We start from the raw sequence: 14,285 nt of genomic DNA on the forward strand, positions 1-14,285 counted from the left end.
TATAAATACCGGATTGTTTCATAACTCGTAAACGGTATCCCTTAGAACAAAATGTCATAGAACATTTTCGAATCAAAATTTATTGCACTTCGGTCCTACCAGCCTCCCTTTTTTAAAAAACAACTTTGTTTAAAATAATTTGTTCAGCTCAAAAGTCTAATTGTATACATTACGAAACATATTTTTTGTTTAAAGCAGACGATGCTCACATTTAGGCTAAAGTTTACTTCGTGTTTTTCCTCTCATATTGACCCCTATATAAATGTTTACCCTGGAGAAATCATCTTATTAAGGTGAAAACTAGCGGCTTTTACGGCTGCAGAAAGAGAAAAATATCAAGAGATAGAGAGTTGGCGAAGATGGAATCGAGGGGAAAAAACCGAAGAAAATGGATGAAGGCCTCTGTTTATCGAATCAAAGAGGAACCTAAGGATTTAAGCCTAATAAATTGAGAGTTGGATCAGGCAGAGAGAGAGTGGGAGAGAGAGAGAGATATTCCGCGGAAAGAAATATCGATCGGCAATCAGGCCGCTAAGTGAGAGAAGAGTTAAAAGCGTGGCAACATTATTAATTCTCTAACCTCGTTCACCAACCAATAACCTATCTCTATAGCATACACATCCGTCTACTTCACCTTTAGACCCAGGATAGTAGAGATCGAGGATAAAATTTAACAGCACGTCACACCGGTTTTGTTTATATTTTGGCTCTGAATATGAAAAGGATAAGCCTTGGACTACAAGGGACGAGTAGAAAAGGAACTACGAAGTTGCTAAGCCTAATTTGTCGAGCTGTTGGTAATAGGCTCAAAAATAGCTTTTGATTTATAAATAACGTCAAAAATTATAATTTTCCTAAACGATTCCAAAGTAAAGCTCGCAGCAACTGTAAAGAAAGATTGAGAGAGAGAGAGGTAGAAATAAATAATTCTTCCTAAAAATGAATAGTAAAACGAATCCTGGAGCCCTATGAATTTTTAAAAGCTTGGACCCGAGCTGGTGCTGCTACAGGGCCCCCGGGTGGCCCGTTTTTAAGATTCTTTCGAATAAGAGACATCATAGTCATTTCTCGGAAGCAGTTTACGGAGGTATTACGGTATACTCAAATTCTTTGCATTCCGAGAGGAAAGGAGGAGATTGGATCTTAGAGAGAATAATACAAGGAGGACCACCGAGAAGGCCTTTTTTTTTTTAAAAAAAAAAGGGGGGGGCTTGGAATAGGAAGATGAGAGTGAAACGAGAAACAAAACGTACTCGGTCGCGAACAACGTACGACTTTATTTTAGCGGTCTAGAAAAGCTCCTCCTCCTCCTCCTCCTAACTCCTCCATTCCTGTTGTGGGACAAAAAAAGGAGGAAAAAATATGTAAGGCAAGAAGGAGATGAAGAAAAAGAAGAAACGCGGTTCCGAGAGAGCGAGGCATCCCGACGTTAGAAATACATTTTCACTGTCGACTGCCTCTCCATCTCTAGCTCATTCATTAAGGAATTATGCCGGCTGCCCGAAACAATTCTTCAAAGCAAAGGCTTAGGTCGAGCCACTGAGGAAAAGGTTAGACTTATGCGGGGGAAAAGAAGAGAGAGAGAGAGGAAGGGAAGAAATGTTACGTTACGTAGGAGGACGACACTTTACGATTCGTCCAAGCGGAATATCTCTTTTTCCAAAAACCTTCTCTCCCTCCTCCTCCTTCTCCTTCATACTCTTCCAAAATCCTAAAACCCATATTTTACTTATATTAAGGATGGGCAAAAAATACAGTATACGGTATTATAATCTGAGATTATAAAAACTTTTTCTTTTTAAACCCCAGATTTCCGATACAGATTTAAATAAAGATCGTATAGTATAATTCCATCCCATGAATTTATTTTATTCTCCCACTAACACGTAACTGATTTGAGGATCATCCTCTAAAAAGCGTTCTAAAATTTACATATGACGAGTAAAAAATATTCTTAGCTTATTTAAATTAATTCATTTTATGTAGTCTGTAGGAAAACAGGTATCCCCCACCCCCTTTTCCCCTTCCTTCGTCTTTAAAATATAATTTGCATAAGCTAGAAAAACTCTTGGTTAAGACGTTTAAAAATATAAAAACTTTGGAAAAATAATTTTGGGCCTAATTTGCATAGACATACCATATTATGAAAGTTGTGTCGTCGCGATATATTTATAAGGGATAAATCTTTTTTCTTTTTTTTTCTTTTTAAAAAATTTTCAATATTATTCCTTGGGGTTTCCTATAAGCCTAGTAATAAAAAGAAAATTAAAACTACATAGGCCATATAGACCAATAACGGTTTGCCCTAGATGTACCCAAAGGATAAAGAATTTTTATCACGGGGTTTAAGGGGTTGTAATAGGAAGAATGTAGAGAAGAAAATCTCCTTGCGTGAAGCCGGGTATTTTCGAGTAGCTGTCACGAAGGATCATAGCTGCGAGTTTTTATCCGGTGCAAACTTTGCGCGCCAAAGGTGGAGTTATATACTTTAGGCCGAGGTTACGTAACTAGCGACGGGGGCGATCGCGAGACAAAAGAAAATGATCCATCCGCGCCTCATAACGGTTTGGGGGAAGGGGTTAAGGGGGAACCCTTTTTCTTAATCGAGATATCGCGTGCGTTAACCATGACCAAGCCTTGCGCTAGGCCCAATATCATCTTCAAATCAGGGCTTTCACGAAGGGATACCACACCCTTAGCGCATCTACAGCTCCTTGTGCCGTGACCTTTTACCGTCTACCTCCATCCCTTCCTGGCTGGCAAACTAGGGTTTCAAATTCACGCGCTTAAAATTTCAAAGGGGTAAAAAGAGAGATGATTAAAAGAATTGAGATTAACAGCACCTTCCCTTTTCAACAGTCACAGAAATTAGTTAAATGTAAGGCTATAGTAGCGGGAAAATGAAGGTTTCAAAGAGTCTACTCGTAAAGACCCAAATTTAGAGTCAATCACCTAATTACCACGTGTTTAACAGATATTAGGGAAAATAAGAACTTTAATAAACAACCTTGGATTTCGAAAGAATTTAACGTAAACAAATGCTGATGTTTAAAAGAATTTTTTTTACAAAACGCCTAAACGCGAGTTATTTAGTACTGGTTCGTTACCTTTTTCGAACATGCAGAAATGCAAATTTTGATTGCGGTTTGAACTCTCTTATCGTGATTTCACTGATCAACCAACCCCCACGGTATATATATAAGATTTTCATCTTAAACAGATTTTTTTCTCTTTAAAAACCTTCCATCTTTACATAAATATTCCCCTAGAAGTAAGAGACTGAAAAACAAGAGTAAAACAATGGAATTTAAAACCCCACGCGTACCCACCCGAACCCGGTCCCCTCCCCCCGAAAAAAACTTGGTAAGTGAGGGGCTGAATGTAAGATTAGAGATTTTAACAAGTATTTCAACTCAGGCTGGCGTTCCTTATAGAAAGGAATGAAGCGTACGTCCAAAGCAGTAGTTCCTAACCCCTTCTTTTCGTACATCATCGTCTATACTCTCCTCTAGAGAGACTCGCTAACCGTATTAATCCGCTTCATTTCAAAACAGAAAATGCCTTCTTCGGACCGCCATGGCGTATAAATCAGGGCATTTTTTTCTGCTCTCTCTCTCTCTCTCTCTCTCTCTCTCTCTCTCTCTCTCTCTCTCTCTCTCTCTCTCTCTCTCTCTCTCTCTCTCTCTCTCTCTCTCTCTCTCTCTCTCTCTCTCTCTCTCTCTCTCTCTCTCTCTCTCTCTCTCTCTCTCTCTCTCTCTCTCTCTCTCTCTCTCTCTCTCTCTCTCTCTCTCCTCTCTCTCTCTCTCTCTCCGTACCCTTCTCCTTATATTTAGAATGGGAGGAAATCGGGAGAGACTCGTTTTTTCACTTCTTTTCCTCTCAATCCTTGGGAGGTTTCTCTCTCTCTCCAGCATTCTCCCATCTCTTTTATTGATCGCCGATCGAAAAGGGCGAATTGAGACATTCTCTCTCTCATCCCCTCTTTCTCTTTTTTGGTGGAAGAAGGGGGTCTATCTTGTGCCCTTCCCTAAAAACCCCATGCAGCATCCCTTCTCTCTCTCATGGTGACCTGGCAGACGTTTATAGTTAGGAACCCCATTTTCCGTTAGATGGGGCTAGCAAGACACCAACCAAGAGCCCCGACTGAACCCCGGTTAATTTTGGTCCTTTGAAAGCGCGGGAAAACCTCTTTCGTAATTAAGCCTAGATCGCTTTGGTCCCTAACTAGAAGATCCCGAGCATTTTCTCATCGGGTATACATCAGTCTTCCCATCTATACCGATTTAACCTCTCTTTCGACCCCGCATTAACCCTTGATTTTGGCGAAAAGGGGGGTCTCGCATTGAGGTCTTTTATTATCGAACCCCAACCCCTTATATTCCCCCCCTCGTCGCATAGCGTGTACGTTGTCGATATCCATCTTTGAACAGGAACAAAGTCTTAGGAATTCCTTAATCTATCGTTATATCTATATTAGCGAAAACGATTTCGATTTGATCCCTAAATATATATATATATTATCAGAGAGAATTACCTATTGTAATAAATATTATAAATGCCGAGCTATTTTACGTATATTTATATGTATAGGGGTATTAAAATTATAAGAATCGATGTCTTGATGAAAAGCGACTGTGTAGCTTCGGAATCTGTTATCCCGACTAAATAATTAGAACGTTTGAAATTTCCCATAATTATATCGCGATTCGATAAATAGACAAAGCGTGGAATGAGAGTAGTCTTCAAAGGATCTAAGAACTTATTACGATTAAATATTATAATTATAATGTATACAAAATTAATACAGAAAAACCGAAAACCAGTTTTCTCTGAGAATTTTTGGGTTGTGTATTGTAAAACGTCATAGAACATTTTCGACTCAAAGTGGCCAGCTACCCTCCCAGTATAACCAGAAATAATTTCGATTTTATAGGACTAAAATAATCTGGACCTGCCATTCGTTTTTTTCTTCTTCTTTTTCTAACAGACCTTGATGAGTTTGACATCAATAATAACCCAGTTAAAGAGTGTCAAATTCTTTAGGTTTTCACAATCCTAGCGAGTTGTCAACTGCCCTCTGGTTTATTGCCGTTAGGTTTAACCGCGTTAAAGAATAACTTCAGGATTGTCTCGATCGTTGTGTCCTTACACTAGAGTAACCCTGGATGATGGCAATGTGTCCTAGCGGACTTTGAACGGGGAGGGAGGTGGTTGGTAGAAGCGATATGTAAGATTGAAAGAAAGCGTTCCACAACCTTTGTTGGGATGGAGGAAAAGGTGCTGTGGAGAGAGAGAGAGGATGGTGATTGCGAAGGGTGAGAAAAAGAGCGCGCTGGGGTGCAAGTTTTTACCATCATATTTTCCGTGTCATTAATGAAGTCAGAGCGAGCCAACTTTCATATATCAAAGAGAGAGAGAGATGGGGGAGAGTGGGGGGGGGGCAGGTCGACGACGTTGCCGTTTCGGACTGGTCTGCCTTCCTATTGATTGTCCACTCTCGTGTCCGAGATATAAAAGGCACAAGCGTAGGGGGGTTACGAGGGGCCACACAAAATCGAAAGCGGCACGTGAACATTTCCCCTCATTGCAAGCCTAGCACGCTGAGCTTTCCTTTCCTTTCCAAAAGGAGCCTCGTGCTTGGGACCCTCCATGCAACTCTAGGTTGCTAGCTGGTGCTGCTATCGCAGCAACTTTTTTTTCTTTCGTTCTAAGCAATTTAGTCAGATAGGCGAGGCTAATGGGAATATCTTTCCCGCTCTCTCTCTCTCTCTCGCTCTCATCCTTGGGAAGCTAGCCTTCTTTCTATAATGTCTTTTTACCCTTCGCGTGTAACTAAACGATTTTATTGTAGGGCGGAGTAAAAGTAGTAGAAAAACCAGCTTCAAAAAGAAATTATATTCAAATTTATAAGAAGTCTATAATGTTTTCAAACATAGATAGATACCAACCGACCGTATACAGGGTGTTTGTGAAAAGTCCATCAATAATGAAAGAGCGTATTTATTGGGCCATTTTGAGTCGAAAATGTTCTATGACATTTTGCCGTCCGAGCCACGGTTTTCGAGTTATGATTTGAATATTTTAGGGATGACCCCTTCATTAAATTAGCGCTGTCTTTCAATTTCTTAATTAAATTTAAGGGGTCATCGGTAAATTACTCCAATCATAACTTGAAAACAGTGGCTCGGACGGCAAAATGTCATAGAACATTTTCGACTCAAAATGGCCCAATAAATACGCCCTTTCATTATTGATAGACCTTTCACAAACACCCTGTATAGTCGATTAATTGAAGTTAAACGTCCGTCCCAAACTCCCCCCTCCGTTTCCAATCTCGTATACTTCTTTCGAGAGAGAGAGAGAGAGAGAAAGAGAGAGGGAGGGAGAGAGAGAGTGATGTATCTATTTTAAATGACTAACTTCTAATTCAAACATAGATAGACATATAGGAAATTAGTAAGAGAAACGTTAGGTTCCTATTCATAATAATATCGAAAGGATTATAGGAGATACCGTAAAATGTGTCGACTGACAAAATGGAGCTTGGGGGGAAGAAGTAAAAATAAAAAGAACTTTTTTTTTACGTTCCTAAATATATATAAAAAAAACTTTGCCAATCTTTTACTCTCAGCGATAAAAAGATGAGCGAGGTCCCCCTGTAGAAAAAAAGGGATTGAAAATATTTTTTATAATTTTTTTTTGCCCGTAACGCGGTATAGGGGGACGAGTTCTAGCTCAAACTATATATATATAGTAGAAGGCTTCGACCAAAACTCAAACCTTCTCCCTCTTCCCTCAATTTTTATCGAAAAGAAAATTTTCTCGCTTCCTCCCTTTGTTGCGGAAACGAGTTTTTGCTCAATTTTTCGCAAACCTCTTTTTCTTTTTCTCTCGCGCTTCTTCTTCTTCTAGAGAAGAAGCCCTTCTATCCAACAACTTATTACGTTTCTTAGTTATCGGAGGTGTCCTGCCCATTCGACACTTTCGAGACTGAGTGAGACCAGAGGTGGTAGGATGCGAGGAGAGAGAAAAAAATCCAGCGCTATTTTTGACCAAAGACATTTTTGGGGGAAAAAGGGCGGAGAGATAGAGTATGTGAGAAAGAGAGGTATAGAGCAAAAATGACGCCACAAAAAAAAAAGCTTTGCGCACGAAATAAGTCGATCAAACGCCATAGACACGTTTAAACCCATATTGGGTCATGGGGATTTAAAAATAAAACTAACTTTCTGGAGGAAATCTTTAAAGGGATTATGAAGAGTGTGACTTGATTCGCGTCAAACGGGAACCCCAAAAATTACAGAATTACTGGTCATTTTAAACATTGAAACTTAAATTCCAACAACAAGAAACAAGCTAAGCCTTAATGATAAAAAACTTGTCAAAACTGGAGGCAAGACAAATCGAAATTTCGTGCTAATTACGCAACTATTGCAGTTCGCATTGCGAGTTTGCGGGAAGTCTGATGACGTTTGCCACGTGATAAGCTATTACTAAGTTCCACCCCCCCATCTCCTTAATATGTACGGTTGTCAGACTAAAAAGCGGACACAATTCCTCTCCTATTCCAGCATACATATTTCCACTTCGTTCTTCCTTTAGAAAAAAAGAAAAAGATTGTCAACTCGTTGAAACAGTTATTCGGTACGGTGGTGTCGTCCCCGAATTTAAGGTCTTAGTTCACGATAGGATATTATAGGAGATCTTGTCCGACATTTCTCATCATCCTCTCAGAGTCCCTCGATTTTCCCCGCGAACTAGCTAGTAAGGTAATAGAGAATCCGCATGAAATTACAATTTATTTCTGGGGCCCGACATAGCTCGAGTCGTAAAATGGGAAAAAGTACTGAATAGGGATGACGTCTTTATACATTTTCTTTTTATTCTAAAATCCTCCCCCAGTAGCTAGCTAGCAAGTGAGCTAGTAGTCTTTCACATTTTTATCTTCCAACCGAGAGTATATTTGAATAAGGCCTACTAGCTCGGATATAATAGTCGTATTATTTGGATATCGGAAAATCAATGAGACTATTCGTGGGATTTCATTATATTAAAAGCGCGCGAGCCAGTTGGCAAATATACAGTATAATATACAGTATAATAAATTAAGTTTTGGTTTTATATATCATTAAAAATGGGAGGGGGGAATATACTTGATAATTCATTAATTTTTCAAAAAAGAATATAAAGTAATAAGAAACACTTTGTTCATTTCCCAATTAATATTTGCTTAAACTCGTAAGTTGTACGAAAAAATTAATTTACTCTTAGACTATAGCTTAACCGACATTAATATTTTACAATTTTAAAATTTCACCACAATTAAAGTGGATTGTTACCTAATCCTAAATCTACAATGATAAGTCAGTACACGTCGTGTTTTAAACATAATATAAAGAGTTTGAGAGGTTGAGAAGCGGGGATGCTGCGGGTTTCGAGGAGTGTTAAAACAAGGAATTTGGAGGGGAGGAAGGTTTGGCGTTTTGAAAAAGAGAAAAAGAAAGTATACATCGCGTACAAGAAAGAAAGAAACGAGAGAAGGAAAATAAGGGAGTTTGTCACGCTTTATGTCAAATTAAGGGAAGCAACCCTTTTCCCACCCCTCTCCTCCTGTTACCGTTTCATCCCCTATCTTACTTTCTCCTAGTTTTTGTTTGGTGCGGTTCTTCTCTATTCCCATTTTGGGTTCAGGCGCGCGACAACTGTACGTCGAATTCTATCCGAGAACAAAATCCGCTCGTCAGCTTTCTAACCCTGTAACCCCTAGACCTTTAAACCTCATTCCCTCCCCCCCCCCATCTCGACGTTCGTTGCTCTTGATCCGTTTGCCCCAAAGAGAGGAGGACCAAGAGTTAAAGAGGAGGGATGGGGTCGGAGAGAGGGAGGGGGAGAGAGACGAGGTGATCGAGGACGGAAACCTTATTAAGGCGAACCGGATATGCCATCATAAGCGCATTTCCGCCATCCTTCTAGCCTAGACGAGAGCCATTCCCTACGTATACGTACGAACATTTCACTCGCCATTATACCAATCGAGTGTGGAGGAGTGCGGTTTAAAACAGACACGTCTTTAAAAAAAGAGGGGACATTAACCTTGAAATCCATGATCCACGTTGTTAAGGTTTGACTACGTTAAGATTAAGAGTAACAAACTACCAATAAGGTTTATCAGAGTTTAAAACATTCTATCACGAAAATTTGAAACTAGGTTTGAGGAACGTACGTGTCGTGTCAAAACGTTTTTAGTCATAGATACTGTAAATACTTAATGGAATTGAAACCGTCTCTTGTCAAGTTGAACACAAGTCCATAACCCCACTGTGATAGACTCCTACTTCTACTTAGTACATTTTATTACAATGTTTTTGGACATTGTCACTACCCTTAACATTCGATTTTCGTCAAGAAAAATTTAGTTCGAAAAAAAAAGCCGAAGTATTCAGCATTAACGGGAGAATTCAATTTACTAGTGGTTTCATTTGACATTGTGTCGCGGTTTTTATTGTCCCACTAGAGCATCTCTGAAGGATAATTAAACCAAAAGGAAGTTTGGCGGCGACGGCTTTAAACGTCCTATAATTCCAACTACTTCTTAATAATTAACCCGCAGAGAGAGAAGTCAAATTGTTATTAAGGAAAATGGATTAAGACGGAAGAACTTCGGGAGTCTAGTAATACGACGGTATAAACTCTCCATTTCAACGGAGTTCTCGGCAAACCTTGTCTTTAACAGAGATTTTTTTTAATCGTTTATAAGAAGAAAGGCGGAGACGAAGCGCAACGTAGTCTTCCATCAAAGTAGCCCATTAAAAATTTAAAGCTATAGCTGCGTGGCTGGAATTTTTCAGACACTTTCATTTCCATAATTTTTGCTCGACCACGTTCGACGAGATTAGTCTTTTAAAGAGGAAGGAGGAGGCGATTTCTTTACCATTAAAAAGATCCCCAAATTTTTTTTTATTCTTTCGTTTTGGAAAATTTCATCGAAATTGATCGATTTCGTCAGTAAAGAATTTTTTGGAAAATCGTCTGAGCGCTATATAGAGTAGAGTCGCTTTTCACGGGTCATTTCTCAAAAGAATGACGTTTTCTATTGATAAAAATATTAAGAGCTATTTCTCTAAAACGTTTAAACACGCGTCAATGATGAAAAGGACGATGTGTTAAAGGTGAATGGCTTATAACTTAGCCTAAAGGCATACTAGGAGATAATTCCAAATATTCGATTCGTAAAAGAGAGTGCCAAAGAGAAGAGGAGGAGGAGGAGCTGTGCAGAGCGAGTGAGAAAAGGGATTGAGAGAAAGAGAGAGATTTCAAAGTCTCGAGAGTCGCTTAAGCGGATAAGAGTATCGTTTTTAATCGGAGACTGAGCGTTATACTATACTATTAGAAACAAATTCCACTCGGCTTCGCCCCGCCCCTGTCTCTCTCTCTCACACACACCCACCCTAGAGGCATTCGAGACGATAAATGGCTCGAACGAATTCGGCAAAATAAACACGGTAAAATCGGACCCAAGTTGGCGGAAAAGTTTCCATTAAAAGGCTTGCTAGCTAGCTGCAAAGGATGGAGAAAATCAGGAGCCCGACCCAATAACGCCCGTACAGGGTGTTCCACTTATCGTATCACACCATAATGATTTATCCTATCGTATTAAATTGGGTTTAAAAACATATCTCAACACTGTATAAGTTTTAGGTGTATGATCCAACGTCGTTAAGGTTCCTACTTGGCGCGTAATCGTCCGATAACTAAAATGTTTCTCATTTGGAATATATAGTTTTCGAAAAGTGAGGATCCCCTCTGTTCATTTTCCTTCGCGCCTTTAAGCGGTCTAATAATTTAATTTGCCCGAAGAGTCATCCTCTATTTCCCGGAGAATTAAAGACTACGGTTATTGTTCCGAACGCCTAATTCGGGAAAAGGGGGGTGGGGGTCAACGCGGGGTTAAGGCAAACGCCCAACAGCCGCCCTCCTCTTAATTATAATTAAAGAGAATGGCTAGTTAGGAAGCACCGTTAAGGACGCGAGGCGATGAGGAGCAAAGAGAAGAGAGTATACCGAATATAACCTCAAAACGTACGTCCGCGTCTTCCGCCGCTCGCTCCAACGGTGGTTGAACCCGAACTAAGCCTAACTCTAACTACTAACCCTAAACCCGGAGAACCACCCCAGAAATATTCGAGATAGCTGAGAAACGTCAGCTGCTCCCCAGTTTCTCCCTGAGGATGAAGATGCTCGGGATGAAAAACGGAAGTCCTTTCCATCGCATCCTATCGTAAAAATAAAGGTTATGCCTCTTCTCCAGTTTTTAGGAAATGCTAGCCCATTTCGCGTTCGAAATGCACGCCTTACACCTGACCCAGCAATTCCCCTGAACATTGAACCTAACTTAAGCCTCGGTTTCACTCACGAGTGAAGTATGACCCAACTATAGCACGGTGATCGTCTGCACCCCTGACAAGGAGAATTATTTTTTAAAGGGGCTGCGAGGGGAAAGCTTCTTACGAAGGCCAGGAAATTGCGCCATTACTTCGACGGTACAAATTGGGATTAGTATTAAAAGGCAAAGAGAAGTAATGGGGAGGAGTAATATTGACTTCTTAAAATTGTAGAGATTTCTTTGAAATCTTTATTTCTTTCTTCTTGCCTGGGTTATTTTATTTATATTGAAAGTTTTCGAGGAACGTATATCATATTTAAGATGTATAAAGCGAGAATTCAAAGAATACTACAAACTAGGCGATAATTTATTCAGAAGTCAACCCACTCACAACGTAGAGTAGTAACGTATATCATATTTAAGATGTATAAAGCGAGAATTCAAAGAATACTACAAACTAGGCGATAATTTATTCAGAAGTCAACCCACTCACAAAGTAGAGTAGTAGGTTGATCAAAGAAATTTTTTAAAAAAAGTTGTAAAAATTAGGTGGGAAGTTAAAAGGGTGAAGGATGGATGGCACTCTTGCACATCATCAATTTGTACAGAAAAAAAAGATGATAAGTAAATGGAAAGGAAATAGACTTTCACGGCTAATACGGGTGATTTGAAAGGGGGAGCTCACGAAAGAAAGAGTTAATGTTTGGATCAGGATGGACCCTTTGTCTTTAGATTTTTTTTTTCAGTCAGAAATCCGACAATCGATCGAGGTCGAGGTTGGGGCATCTAAGAAATCGAGGAGGAAAAAAAAATAAACGGGGGAAGAATCCCTTGTTAAAACCCGGGGCTTTCCTCGGCCCTTTCGACCCTTTACCTCAGTCACGTGATTGAAATCCCTTAATCCAATTGGCCGCCTCCGATTCTCTGTCCCAAGAAGCGTGGGAGAAAGGACAAACTAAGTAAAGCGGCGAGGGTTAGTGAAGGAGATCAACCGCCAATAGCCTGGGTAAGGTTCCAAAAACGTTTGGGCAAAAGAAGCGGGCAACCAGGAGGGAGAGAGAGAGAGAGAAAAAACCTCCTTATATTCAGCCCCAATGTTTTTTCTGCAACGACAACGTAAAATCGGCTAGCTAGGCTAAGGCTATAGGGCTATACGTATGTACCAAAGAGCTCGATTTGATCCTATTTACCCAACTAGGAAAACGACGGACGAGGGTTACTACGTCTTCCTCTCAACCAACTCCCTCCGACCGTCATCTAAGACGAATACCTAAATTGATAAATACTGAGAATTCTTCCTTTCCTTTTTTCTTTTACCAATTTCCCCGCCATTTCTTCCCTAATAAGAATCTCAGACCACGAATAAAATGAAGGGATAAGGTCTAAATATAACTATACACGGTGTTTCTGAAGTCTTGCCATAAATTTAACGGTTCCTTCTTAGGGTCAAACTATTTTCTTTGTTTTAGGCCCGCCAGCCTAATTAAATCTCTTCCTACGCAACTTACTATATCACCCCTATAGCAAAAATCGTGCCTTAATTTGAAGACGCGTACAACGTAATTGAAAAATTAAATAAATAAATATAAAGCCAAAAATAAATTCCAACGCATATTTTGGATAAGACCTATCGTTTCCTCCGCTTATCTCATACTTAAACCCAGCCATGCGACTAATAGAAAAATTAGCACGGCGATATATTAAAAAGAGGGGCAAAGGGTTAACTCTCAATTAAAATCAAGGAATAAATTTAAATTCCCCCCGATATTTCTCCTTGTATAAAAACTCGTGGAATTTTTAGAATTCCCGTATGGCGCTTTTGAAAAATGGCGCCAAAGCTCGCGTTTCGACATTAGCGACGTCTGGCGACGCAATTTACGTAAGGCTTCAAACCGCGCTAATGTGTAGCAAGCTTAAGAAGACGATTTTGAATCCGAACCGAGCCGAAACTCGTAAAAGTCAAAACTGGAAACGATTATACGCGAGTAGGGTCCGTGATTACGGAAAGACAAACGCGTATACTCGGAGGAACTCTTCAATTTTCTCGTCAGGCTCCGAAATAAGATTTTACGACGTGTTCGTGAGAATATATATTCTAGCGAAAAGGAAAGTTAGGCACCCCCTTCCTTTTCTAACGGTATACTTGTACGTACAGTTTGGAATGGTACGACGACGCTGGGTCTCATAAATCTTCCGAGTGGTCAGTGGTCGAGCCGAGATTAGACCCGCATTCCCGGGATTCCCGGTGCGGTTTTTGACCAGCGTCCAGTAGCCCTACGTTCCCTGGTAATAATAAGAAGAAGGGAACTCTATATACAACACTGTGCCCCTCCCTTTATAGATTCGTGAACACACCAATGGGGGGGGGTTAGATGACATAGCGTGTGCGGGGATTCAGATTTCGGTGTCGAGCTCTTTTAGTCGTCTAGCGATCGTGACACTTTGGACACGAGGAACCCCCTCCCCTTAATGTTACTTTGTTCCTGTCACTCTCGACTATCACTTAGATTCGAGGCTTCAAAGAATTTTTAAACTCTCTAATAAATCCTGAACTAGTTAGGGCTATCACCAGTTAAATTATTTTCCGCTATGTTGTTAAGAAGAAGCTAGGCTTCATTGTGAAGAAGTAACCCGCAGCTATTACTCCCTGAAGGCGGTTGATAAGCTCCTTTTTAGAGAGTTTTTAGCTACTTCCTTTAAATTTAAAATCACCACCGAAGTCTTTACAAGATTACGAGATAAAAACTTATTTGGTTTGCATCTCTAGGTTTTCGTCACGGTTACAATCTTTTAAGACTCGAGTCCCTTAACACCCCGAGTGAGGATTATACGTAACATTTTTGAAAAGACGCAAATTTTCGCCGCGATAAAACACACCAGATTTTTATTTATTCCACAGTGA

At 40.1% G+C, this 14,285-nt stretch overlaps 2 protein-coding genes across 2 annotated transcripts in view; one reads left to right on the top strand and one right to left on the bottom strand.

Moving 5' to 3' along the window:
- The window catches only part of LOC149692303 (calcium/calmodulin-dependent protein kinase kinase 1), a 107,131-nt gene that overhangs the window by 87,232 nt on the left and 5,614 nt on the right, over positions 1 to 14,285 (bottom strand). The gene's annotated exons all lie outside the window — the stretch shown is intronic.
- The window catches only part of nAChRbeta1 (nicotinic acetylcholine receptor beta1), a 39,841-nt gene that overhangs the window by 6,190 nt on the left and 19,366 nt on the right, over positions 1 to 14,285 (top strand). The window lies entirely within an intron of this gene.

Source organism: Phalangium opilio, unplaced genomic scaffold (genome assembly GCF_054372755.1).
Source record: "Phalangium opilio isolate 3A_F unplaced genomic scaffold, DU_Popi_V2 ptg000024l_1, whole genome shotgun sequence".
NCBI lineage: Eukaryota > Metazoa > Arthropoda > Arachnida > Opiliones > Phalangiidae > Phalangium > Phalangium opilio.